The following is a 12,088-nucleotide window of genomic DNA, read 5'->3' as shown; positions in this document are numbered from 1 at the left end:
CACTTGGACATAAGATGTCAAGACAAGTTGAATTCTAAGTACTCATCAAAGGATTCACAAAACACCGTCAGTCTCCCTCCCTAGTTTTCCCCCACCCCCTAAGATCCCTGCAATGACAACTTTGGCTGGCATAAGACACATTTTTACAAACCAGGAAAGTTAACGATGCAGTGCTATGTGGATGCAAGGAATCTTGGAGGCCTGAACACTTAAATTTGAACACTGAACTTTGACTGTATTGCAGTTGTAAAAACCTGAAAATGTAAAATTGATGTGAGCAGGTCACATTCAAGTTTGGTTTAGTAATGAGCATATTTACTCCAATGTTAAAGAAAATATTTATCTTTAAAGAGGACAACACTCTACTACTGATTATATTTAATTTACATCTAGATTGTAATGATTGCTTAGCAATTCAAAATCTTCAATCATGCTTTGTTGGATAGATTTTTCAAACACACCATGTACAATCCTGATACTGACAGATTTATATTTTTTTTATTTCTCAGAGAAAAAATATTGCATAGCCACTGTCTCTATTGTAGAAATGTCTAATACAGAACATATGAAGCTAGATTAACACTATGCTGGGTGAATATGAATTATTCTTTGGAAAAATATCACATGTAAGGAACTTCAATTAACCACACAGTACTGGTGGACGTGAAATTACCTTGGCCTCAGAAGCCTCAAAAAGGAAATTTGATATAAATGAAACTCCCTTTTCTCATTCTCCATAAAATTAACAATGTCTCCTCATGGATTTCCATTAGAGGATTTAATATTAAAAATAAAAATCAGAAGCACTGAAAAGTTACATTTAAGAAGAGGAAGTCCAGAGCAGATGCAAAATCAGGAAGAAATATCAATCCCCCAATAAAGATCCATACAGCATTTTGCATGAGCAAACCAGGGGAACAGGCATTCTGGAAGTCCAGGGACAGTTCCTGGAAAACTGTAGTGAAATATGAGATACGCATCTTTAAGTGGTTATTCACTTGCCAGCAGCAAAAACTACTACTAAAACAAATCTAGCTTGGACCAGTGTCTTGTCCAAAGTATGCTCATTGAACAAAAAGACAAAGAAACTTCTTGGACTTCAGTTCTCAAAAGCAGGTATTTCTGCAGTCTTAACTCAGATGCCTACTTGCTAGCTACTAGTGAATGCAGCCATATAAGAGGTGTCCCGAGTAACTAACTGTACATGAAATGCAGAACAGAAGCAATACCTGTGGTTCATCAGTAGATGACTTTTTGGCATTTATTCTCCTGTGCTCATTAGCTCCCACACACACTCTGGTTAAGTGATTGGGAATGCAAACTGCTGTGATCAGAAGAGAAATGCAAGCTCCAGAATCATGACCCTTTTCAGTGTTACTGATCAGTTTGTCTTATCAGTATGTATCTTGAAAGAAAAAGTCATAGCAACCAAAATTAAAATGCAATAAATTTTGAAGTAATTAGCTGTAGCATCTTTTTCTTGTGTATTGTGAAATGCTTGTACAGACCTCAAACAAGTGACAATGCTTTCCTCATCTTGATGAGAAGAAGTCAGTCCTTCCAAAAACTGGAACTGTATAAAATGCTTTATTTCACAGCACAATAAAGTTTGCTTTGTTTACAGAATAGTACTATATTGTCACATATGGCAAAATCACTTTCAGGGATAACCCATACTTTCATTTACATCATACTCTGTAGATATTTTTGTTATGTACAGCACGCAGATGTGTATAAATTACAGATTGAGTAACCAGATAGTTTCTGCTATTTATACATCGTCTTCCAAATGCTTTTTTAATGAAGACAAATCACCTCTTGCCGAGATTGCAGACCTTTTCAAAGCATACATTAATATTTCCAAAGCTTATTAAAACTACACCTTCTAAATTTTTAAACATTTAGCTATTACAACTGTCACTATTTCAAGGCAGAAAGGAGAGATGAATTACAACACATTAATGTGCATGCAAAGATTGAGCATAATCATGGTTTTGTAACCAACAGACTTTTAAAAAGCCAGAAGAAATCGTCTACTAGCTTCCCATTTCTATAGAAATTATTACACATTTAATTCAGGACATCAGAAGTTAATTGATTTTGTGAACTCCTCTGTACTTTCTCCTCAGTATTCTTCAGTCTCAAACCCCAAAAGGTTAATATTTTCTCCAAGATCATTCCATGTACATTGTCTGTCTTTCCTTTTGAAATTATTTTAAGTATTATGTCAAGAGAAATGCAAATAAGAGCTTTTCCAGGAAAACCCATCTCAAAAAATTTAAAATATTATGCTTTACAGAACTTTCATACTGATAAGATTTAACACATCATCTCCATTGAGACAAATATTTTAGAATTTTAAGTTCATTGACCAGATGTTAGGATAGGAAAGCCACTATAACTGGCCTATTTAAAAAAAAAAATTCCGTGTTTCAACCAAATGTTTAAATTTTGCTGGTTCTCTAGTGAGAGGTTCCTTTCCCAGACAGGGGTAAAAATGGAAGTACTAAAGAATTAAAGGTGCAATGCCACCAGTTCTTTTCAAATACTTGAAGAGCACAAAGACTTACCAACTTTGGTGCTCTTTCTCTTTTTGAAAGGAGCTGGCAGTTACATTAAATCTGAATAGGTCAAGAAGTTATTATGGATTCACACAACACGATATTTCCTCAAAGATACCGCAATATGAAGCAAACTATTAAACTTCAAGTTAGAACTTGGGTGTTGCTTGCATGAATAACCTGCCTGGGAAACTCAATTTCCTACATGGTGTCTTGTTGCCCTTAGCTGCTGCAAAGCATAGGATCATGAACAGTATATAAGTTCGCCTGTTTTCTGAATTAGACACATTCACACTCACACCAGAGGTCAGAAGACTAAAACTGAACTATGGCTTTCTATGAGCTCTGTTTTCCAATCGTGTAGGAGGGGAAAAAAAGCCCACACCAATGCCTGTGTTTGCCTCTTTCCAGGTGAGAAATAGCCACATCTATCACTGCAGAAAACAGTTTTATATACAAATGTCTTTCTATACATTTCTATACATTTCCCTATACTAGGGAAAAAGAACTTGCTGTGATACAGCTGTTTACCTGCCTTGGTGGGCATTTAGGGTTTTTTCTGTCAAAACTGTACATCCTTGAGATGTACAGAGAATAAAACATAAGACATTCACACAGGTCAAGAGTTAGATGTATACAATTGTTCCATCAATGTACTCCCCCCCCCCCCCCCCCCCCCCCCCCCCAAAAAAAAATGGACTACACAGTAAGACCCCAGCTGCTCAAGTGAAAATTAAAAGCATAAGTTTATCTCATTTCTTTCAGTGGACTCACCAATTGCCAAAAGCACTCCCTGATGTAAACTACTCTGGAGACTCAGTGGTTTCCAAACAGAAACTAAATGCACACAAAGCCTTGATGATCTCCACTGGAGCTGAGAGTATCTAATAGCTGCAAGTGACTGCTCTAGCCAATTACTCCGAGCAACAAAAAGAATAAACAATCACTACAGGAAGAAGGCTCTCTGCTAGTGAAATATTAATGTATTTTTAGGCAGCTGCTGTTTGCCTTGAATCTTGGTTCAAGTTTCCTCAAAGGTAAAATTCCTTCTGTAAGTTGCTGTTCCTCTACCTGTTTTTTAGAGATTAGCAAAAAGGGTGCCAATGGTCTAGGAAATATTTCACTAAATCTTCAGCACTTGCATTTTCAGTCAAAGTTCATTATAGAAAACAGCTTTGTTTTTCCTGTTTTGGGGAGTATTGCTTATCTAAGAGTATTTACTCTTGTAGAATACCATTTATTCACAGAAATACTTCACAGCATACCCTAAAACATGGTTAATCTTTGCATTCTCTTGTTTCCTACAGAAGTCTGCTCATAGCTATGACTTCTTAGGAATTGCTCTTCACTGAGCTTGTGAGCACATTTTTCACGACATCATGGTGTGCCTTATTGCAGATGAATGCAGCCGCTTTAGTGATTCTTCAGCAGACCTCTATCTGCTCTTTAGCAGTCACTAATTAGGCATTTCAAAACAGAAGCATCTAGCACCACGCAAAATGGTACAGCAATCCAAAGGCACTAGCAAAAAGGCTCCCTGCAGTCTCAGCAGCACAAGCCATGAAGAATAGCAAAGAATTATGCACAAAATCATACATTATTGTGTGTCTCCAGCTAAGTAAGTGCAGGGGTGTAGCCCAACAGTGAAGCAAATATGAAATCACTCGTAAGGCCCTTGTTCGTAGATGAGACAAAGTACCTGAAGCAAGTTTAAGGCAGTATTTTTAGTTTTTTTTCCATGCCACTTCAACGAATCAATTCTAATGTTAAGAGCTATTTAAGTAGGGATTATTTCCACCAAGGAAGCAAATTATTGAAAAGCATTTTCCTTTTCAAGAACATTTACTATAGTACTGCTTGAGCTCATATTGAACTAAATACAGCAGCAGCACTTAGAGCTGAAGCAATGATAAAATGTGATAGACCTAGCCACAGCCATGGTATTGCAAGCGTACTAAAAATAATGGTTCTAGTAATATCCTCCAGTGATTAATACACATGAAGGTCAGGGGAAATCAGCTCTTCCGCTGGAAAGGAGTGAACACAAGGCTCAAGATTTCAGCAGCTTATTCCTGTTCCACACATCCACAAGGGCTTCATGACATGCCCTGCCCCCGCAAAAAAAACCAAACAGCAGGAACGTACTCACATACATGGAGCCTTGTCTGTGACTATGTGTTCATGTGATGCCATTGGCGTCAGTGCTGTGGCATTCATTATCTGGAACCAGGATGGCTGATCAGTGTTACACTTTGAAGCCTGGAGGTGTTCTTGGTCTTGATCAGGAAATGGAGACAGACAGCTTTCTGAGAAGAGTTTTCAAAAAAATCCACAAAATCCATTTGTTTTCAAGCATCATTTCCACTAATGGGTAGGCCTGCAGTTGCTTTTACCAATCTGCCTCTGTTTCATGCAATAGGTAAATTTTCCACTGACTCTTGGAAAGAACAAATCTGTTTGGAATAACATGTACCTGTATAAAGATTTCATTTTCTTAACCTCTCTCTTTTCTTTTCCCTCTTGTTGGTTTCACACAGAATATTTGCTGCAGTGTTCCCAAACTACAGAATTTAGCATTAAACTCAACTGATTGTCTTAGCTGGTTACCCAGCTCATCATATAAAATCTTCTGCTATGCACAAAACTATGGTTTTGACAGCATAGAACAGGAAAGCTCATTTTGCCTTTGATCTTGCAATTCCAACAAAACTGCATATAGATTCATCTGCCAGTGGTACAGTGGAAATCACTGTGAAATCTGGTTTTCCTCTTCACAGTGACAATGTGCAATAAAGAAATCATTAGCAGTGGAATTTACATAACAGAGTTCAAAATGGTGGTTTGTATTTTCCTGCAGTAGACAGGATCAAAATATTTTTCCCCTTAACTATGCTGGGAAAAAGGGAATCCTCTTGCCTTTACTGAACAGAACAACTGATAACCATTCTTACAGAAGAGCAATGAATTATTAGTATTTCCAAATACCTAATACTAAACAAATGCAGCTCCACTTGATCCAGTGTCTTGGGGAAAGAGAAAGCATGTTCATAGATACAGGCCTTTAAAGACTAGTTTAACCTGAAGTATTGTTCTGTACACACTTTTGTGTGAAAATCAGCTTGATTTCACAATGGGCTCTATGCTTCATTAACCGCTTAGAAAAATCTTGAACACCAAGAGAACATATCACCACACAGGCTAGTAGTTTCATTGATCAGAGATTTGACCTTAACCCTTCAGATACAGTTTCCAACATCTTCACTGAAACACAGCAAGTGGCCTACTTTCAGGAAAAATAATCACCTAGCAGTTTCCAAAGATTTCAGTATACTTACAAACTCAATTTGAAATGTAGAGAGGAGTTGGAATAGCTACAGAAAAAGGGTTAACAAGATCACAGTGAAAAATGAGCATTATTACAATTATTCCTGTTCTAGAAGAAATAAAGCAATTCTACTTCAGTGCTATTTTTCTCTTTAGAACTCATAATTATCACATAATTTTCTATTTTTCACAGTGAATTTCTGAAATTTCCTAGGACAAAGGCCCCTTAAAAAAAAACCTATCTCAGTAAGTTGTATTAGCATTTATCGTCTATTTAAACATCAGTTTCCCAAAAATCTTTTAACAGATTTCTGACACCATAGCTGTCCATAAACATTGAAGAATAGACCTTGCCTTATTGCCAAGATATGCACCAGATAGCAAACTACAACAAGTCCAATAGCCCTGTGGCTAGAGAGATGCCAGACCAGGACACACTGTGTCCTCCAACACCAGCTTGACCCTGTAACATGCAGTCCTTGTGCTGAAGAGACCAAGCAAACTCTGGACCATCAACCAGAGATGCACATGATCCACGCTACATCTGAAGTTGGGTTTTGTCTTGCCTCCACTTCAGCTCTGAGGAAAAGTAGGGACAAGGGGTGACAGGTTCCTTAAACAAGCCTGCCAGATCTGGCACAAGAGATACCCAACACAACTTCATAACTCTCATACACAAAGAACAAGAGCCCTGTTTCACTCTTCTCATGTAGCTATTGTATATTTTCGGTACTGTATGACAGTTTATGATTTCCTGACATGTGCTTTTAGGGAGCTGTTATAGCTGTGAACAATTTAGCATGTTTGGAACCTGCTCCTGCTAAAAATTCACTATGTTATTTACAAGAGCACATATGCCAGAAATACATTGTGTGGGAAGGGCGGCATGAAAAATGCCATGCTTACATGGGAATATATGTGCTGTTCACACATGCAGGAGAATATGGTGTATTTGCCTACCTTATGAAGGATCTTTGCCTCTGTAAGCTAAACACGCAGAAGCATCAGTGCTATGTTTGGTATTTAAAATCACTTGGGTTGTTGGTCCTACACTCCTCCCAAATCTTCCTTTCAACTCTGGAGTAGTGAAAAGATTGTCCTCAAATGCACAGAAAAAAAAAGATCACATTGAAGTTGTGAACAATGCGACCTTTTCTTACCTGTAAAGACCTCTGCTGACAGGGGAATCCCCATGAGCTTCCAATTGCTTAAGAAAATGTCTTTCCATGCTCCCCAGTCAACGAGGTGGTTGGATCTTCTTTCTTTGGGTCTTCTCCCTATCAGCATCTTGAACAGATGCATCTTGTCAACTACACTCTTACATCTTGCAGCAATAGAAAAAGCATCTACAGTCTAAAGTAAAGGAAAAAAGTTAGTATTTATGCATCAAGTAACTCTCATTCCCTCCTAAACCCTTCCCCTCACAAATTGTTCCCTCATGTTTGCAGAGATTCATTTTTATTTTGCTTATCTACAGAAGCTGTGGTAGTTCCAGAGCACCCAATTTCTTTCATAACTTAATTTGTAGTAGTGGGAATTTATGATCTCTTAACTGCATCAGTAATACATGCAATAGGGCACTACTGTAATTTTAGGACAGAAAGGAATTAAGAATAGAGACTTGTCTGAGCTTAATGCTGCATTTCAGTCCACACAGTAGGAAAGAGCACAGCCTCAGTGAAAAACACTTAGCTTACAATCTCGTATTAGTAGACAAAAGAAGAAAAAAACATACCAGTTTTTAAAGTGAAATGACACTCTCATATTCTTCTGCTCCCTTCTTTTCTCCAGAGTTTGAAAATATCACACTGGCAATACTGACATACTAATATTAATAAATATGAATGTGAAGCAATGCTTCTTCCATAAAGCATTATGCACAAAACATCAGACTGAACCTGGAAGTGACCATACATAGGCAGCTAAACCTGAGAGACAGAAAAAAACCCTCCCCCAAACCAGCTTTGCCTCATTTACTAAGAAAATAGATTCTTAAGAGGGTTGATAGAACTCAGCTGGTGAGTAGCCATCTGGATTTAGAAAAAACAGTTCAGAATCTGCAAGGTTTGCCAATATCTGATAACATTTAGGGGACATAACAAGAAACAAAACCACCATGGCCTCCAAAGTGAAGTGCCATTCACTGTGAACATGACACACCTGCTCATCTATAGGCAAAGGAGCCTGAAGAGACAGGAAGAATTAAGCCAGGTAAGATCACAGATGATACTTGTAGGGCAGTCTGGAGTTATTCAAGGTGTAGAGATGACTCTACCAACATGAACAAAATGTAGCTATCTTCCCAGAGTTCTAGTGTGCCAGTAGGTTCGTTCAGGTAAAGAACAGCATGTCAGCAAGTGCGATGGAAGACTCACATTGGATGCCTCCAACAGACTGTCTCCTCTCCTCCACAGCCAGGCTCAGCTGTTTAAGCTGAAGTGCATCTCTTCTGCCGAAATAGGCTCCTATAACCAAATGCAGAGCTGCTCACTTCATCCCATTTGTTGCTGTCACTTTGGTGACTTCCACTGCACAGTGTATGCATTCCTGGAGAAACACTAAAGTTCAAAGCAACTTTCTGAACTCAAAATGTCAACTCTTAATTTTCCAGCTGTCTTGGTGGTTAAGTGAAACCAGATGATGATAGCAATGGGGTCTCTCCCAGAGCCTGACAATGCTTTCTCCCAATGTATGGATACTTGGAGAAGACTGCTTTGCCCAAAACCACACAAAATCCCATATGAGCTTCCAGTCCAAACACCTGCTGGTACCTGCTATCATGACTACTGCTGGATTCTGCCAAGTATCTTTGAATCTGGACGTTTACTCAACTCTTTAAAGCATCTTCTGCTGAAGGGATACTTGACACAGGGAAAACTTACCAGATTACAGGGTTGTTTTCTAAACAGGGTATTTGGAAAAAGCTAAAGATCAGAATTTGAGGAGGAATATTTTGTGACATCTGTCACAATACTGCCATGCTACTAAAAGACCTTTCATATTTAGGAATCATCTAAGGAGAAAATGCTGTCAAATAGCAGCAAACATGGTCACATAATGCCTTGACAAGACTCCCCCTGAAATCATATACCATATATTCCCTGGATTAGACCTTGTAAGGCTTGTTTACATTTCAAAATTTACAAAAGTAAAAAATTATGAACTAAACAATGCTATAAGATGATCTTACCCTTAGTACCCTGAAGTAAAACTAAAATATTCCCACCAGGAGTATTTCACAAAATTGACCTTCATGAATGGAAGAAAGTATCTGCTCAGAGACAAGAGGTGAAGGAAGGGCTTTGCAGTAGCATCTTCAGGAACATTACACAGCTGGAGACCTATCAACTTTTTCCAGGAAAATTAAGTTTGCCTTTAAGTGCCTGGTATGGACCAATTCCTTCACTGTCCTATAGAAATCCTCCTCTAGAGCTGCTGCTAAGGAAAAAAATGTCTCTGTGGAACAGAAAACAAAGTTATTTTGATACATCTAATAATTACTTCAAATTCTATCATGAGAAAGGAAATTTGGTCATTGCTTTCTTGGAACTCTTCATTTCCTTTTCTAGGTAATAGCTACAGAATTTTATTGTAAACAGAAGCTTAAAGCAGGGGCTCTCAAAGTCTCTTCAAAGATTTACCATGACCAGGTGAAGTCCTCAAGAAATATATAACACTTCACAGCTGGCAATTCAGTCAACAAAAGAGGAAGTTCACTTCTAATTTATTTTATTAGAAGTTCACTTCTAATTTTTTTTAATTTACTTCTATTTTGTTCTGTTCTCCATGCTTTGTACAGATTTCAAAGAACCTCACTATCAACTGACAGAACTGCTGAAACTTGGTATCACAATTTGAAAGCTCCTTTTCAGGTTTTGGCTGCCTTTGCTTTTATTTTTTTCACATCCTTTTTTGCTTTGTTTCTGCTGTTCTGAAGAAGCTATCTTGGTAGCAGGAAATGAAGCACCCAATTTTCCAGAGAAAGAGCGAGCAAGCCAAAGGACTAAAGGAGCTAGTCTTTGAAACAAAGCAAGTCTTGATGAGCTTCAGCCAAAACCTGATTTTTCAACTTTTAACCTTTTTTGGTCCAGACTTGACCCTTTTGGGGTTCTCTCCTCTCTCCCCCCCAAATTGTTCTGAGGGATGGCCATATAAATTCCTAAAGCAACATCTCTAGAGTTATGGCAAATGATGTCAAGCTATCTAGAATGTGGAAGACTGTTTTCAATCAGGAAAGTAACCAGTAGCATCCAGGAATGACTTCCCACTTGAAACTAAGTTGTTAATCAGCTGTGGATCAGTTTATGCAAGTCCTGCATAGGCAACCTAATGGAACGAATTTGAAGATTAATTTTGCCCTTTCTGGTCTTCCCTGGAGACTGTAAGATACATAGAAGCCTAAGTTCTTTTTCTTAAGCTCTTCCTGTTACTTGCAGAAACCTATTTGCCTGGCCTGGAAGCATGATAAATGCATTGGTTAATAACAGACCAGGGAGGTGGGATGGGGCACAACACACATCATGTGTGGCTGTTGAGTGTTAGCACAAGGATCAGGAATCTGAGTGAAACCTAAACTCACTTTACTAAACATTTTGCCTATACAAAAAAATCCCACCATCAATGGGCATCATTTATAGAAAGCATTAACAGTTACATTCAAAATTTGAATTTATAACATATCTAAGTTTGTGGCAATAAAAATGGATACTGCAACTCTTTGCAATAAATATGCAACACACCAAGAAAGAAGTAATTCAATCAGAAAGTCTCTGGAGTCATAACTTTTCAGAAAACACGAACAGTTTAAGGCAGCTTGAAGTGATGGGTGCAACTGAACTGTTTCAGATCCATCAGAATAGTGCCAATGTTAACCAAGGACAGGAAAAATAAAGTCTGCCACCATGCTTCTACTTGTCTTTTGTATAATGGAACAAAGCACAGATTGTAGTAGGAAAGAAGTGTTTCACCTTGACTTTTCTCCATCTTCCTTCTAACAGAACAGGCTGCTACAGAATACCTTGTATTTCTAGAAGTTAATACCAAAGTTTTGAGACAGGGAGACATCAGGAAGTGGTGGACCAGCTTTCAAGGCTACTTAATTTTTTATTAGAGAATACTGTCTTTCATAAATGTTGGCAAATAGCCCTGTTGTATCAGCAGCTGGGTGACCTGCAGAAGCTTTTATCAGCAGAACATTCAAGTAAACACTTGAAACTAAGAACATCCTCGCACTCAAAGCAACAGAAATACATGTGCTGTACTAAGCAAGGGTCCTACTGCATAAATGAGAATACTTTAGTAAGAGTTGCTTCAAATTAAAATTCAGCTCTTATGTTTTTGTAAAGCATGCAGTGTTCACAACCAATACTCCGCCAGCACTTGAAGCAACTTTCCTTACACTATTACAGGGTCACTAAAAATGTCCTGTTGACACAGCAGTCACATGATATAGTGCATAAACTAAAAAATTAGATGTTTTATTAACTTTCTGCAGTTATGCTTGGTTTTTAGAGCAGCCTTACAAGTAAAAAAAAAGTTTTCCTTGTTCCGACATGTCTTAGAGCAGAATGCTGGTCAAAAACATAAGACAGGACAGTAATTGCAAGCTAAGACAGTACGGCAACAGACTTGATAGCATAAAGTTAGTAACCTATTAACCCACTGAAGTCACTTATGGTGCTTTGAAAGCACCTGAAAGTTTACATCACTTCCTCAATTTTTATCATAGTTACCAGAAGTACAGGCAGTAAGTCAAGCATTTCACATTAAAGCTGCTATTCAGCCCAACAGCAGAGCTCCCACATTATCACAGTTGTACCTGTTCCACTTCCTCCCACCAAAAGAGCCAATCTCTTCCCTAGCTTTGTTTTAAGCTGCTTGGCCCAGATGATGTCTGATGTGCTGGCACATATGCTGGCCCAAAGCACTACTCGTCACAGAAGGAGTTTTGTAGACAGGTGACTCTACAGTGAAGTTTAATTAGGAAAATTTCAGTGTAAAAATAGGTTCATTCTTCTTGGTTTTGAGATGCACACATTGAAATGTTGAAGTCTGAATGCCACAACTGGGCAGACAAAGTCCAATGTTAAGGAAGGTGCAAGCACAGTTGGATCAACAGTGTTGACAGGGTTGAAATAGCACAACCCCAGCCTATTATTTCACTCATGATGGGGCATATCTCAAATCATGTTAATTTCTCAAAC

The sequence above is a fragment of the Cariama cristata genome, unplaced genomic scaffold, assembly GCF_000690535.1.
Source record: "Cariama cristata isolate BGI_N322 unplaced genomic scaffold, ASM69053v1 scaffold40036, whole genome shotgun sequence".
In the NCBI taxonomy this organism is placed as follows: Eukaryota; Metazoa; Chordata; class Aves; order Cariamiformes; family Cariamidae; genus Cariama; species Cariama cristata.
Note: the sequence above shows the minus strand (reverse complement) of the source record.